The sequence below is a fragment of the Corylus avellana genome, chromosome ca2 (genome assembly GCF_901000735.1).
Source record: "Corylus avellana chromosome ca2, CavTom2PMs-1.0".
In the NCBI taxonomy this organism is placed as follows: domain Eukaryota; kingdom Viridiplantae; phylum Streptophyta; class Magnoliopsida; order Fagales; family Betulaceae; genus Corylus; species Corylus avellana.
The window spans coordinates 44720154-44721526 of record NC_081542.1 but is presented as its reverse complement, the minus strand read 5'-3'; positions in this window follow the sequence as shown (position 1 = coordinate 44721526).

Here is a 1373-nt window from a genome sequence, read left to right as displayed (position 1 = left end):
CCTCTGCGGCTCTCCCTCTCCCTCTCTCAATTTTGTGACTGAAATGTTCACTTCCGGCATTATGAGGCAGTAAGCATTTTCTGAAGTTTTAATGATTCTTTTGGGCTATTCCTTGTTTTTCTGTTACTTTTTCTATGTGGATCTATATATTAAAACATTATCTTTTAAAACTTTTTGTTAAATAATGCAGCTACTTGGACAGTTATGATAAATTTGACTAGTCTTTTGGCCCAAGAGATTCCTTTATTAAATTATTTTTTTAAATTTTGATTAAGGGTTTTTTTAAACAGGTCGGGTCATGTTACCTATTTAGCGCACGAGTCATGTTGGATTGTATCTACCCGATATGACCCGATTATTCTAAACGGGTTAAGCGAGTCGTGTTGGGTTACCCGGATATTTTCCGTGTTATAATCATGTTAGACCCGCTAACCCGTTTAGCTAAATGGGTCGTGTTTGTGTTTAGGGTAATCAGGTCACGGGTCTTAACGGGTCCTAATTGTGTCTACCCGGTTACCCGTTTTGCCAGCCCTAACTTGACCTCCATGGAGTACACTTTACCATTATGAAGTATTTTGAATTGACATTTTACTCCCCTGAGTTGAAACTTTACCCCCCCCCAAAACTTAATTACTTCGGGGGGGTAAAATCTCAACTCAAAATACTTCATGTGATCAAATATCAATATCAGATACTTTAGAGGAGTAAAATGTTATTTTTTAAACATTGAAATTAAAAGTGCAAATGAATTGATAGTTCGGGAGTAAAGTGTATTTTCCTTTACCCATTAGAATCGAGACACGTCTCTTACGTTTTGTCATAGAACACATGCCTCAATTCTAAGAGCATTTCCATGCCCTAAATCTCTCATATTATGTATATTTAGCTAATATAAAGGCAAAAATTACGTCAAGCATATCTTTTTAGCTTATGTGAAATACATTTTTTGCTACAATGATCAGTAACTTATGGGCAATCACTCTAGCAAATTGTTCCTTTATATATATATATATATATATATATATATATATATATATATATATTCATTATTGGCAACACTTTTTGGTTATTTTATTGTTTATCTTCTCAACAACACATTTCATTATTTCAATACGAGCGTTGAAAATATATGGTGGGAAAAAAAAATGTGACTATTAGAAAAGATGAATGTTTGAAAATTTGAGTGTTGGAAATAATATAATTTTTTTTTTAAAAAAAATAATAATAATAATAATCAAGAATTTGTTAAAGTATGTATTGAAAAATGAATTAAAAAAAAAAAAAAAAACACTTTTTAAGTAGATATTTTAACTAACCTTGCTTAAAGCATTCACATTAACCTTACTAAAATAAAATAGCTTTTTTGCTGTCGC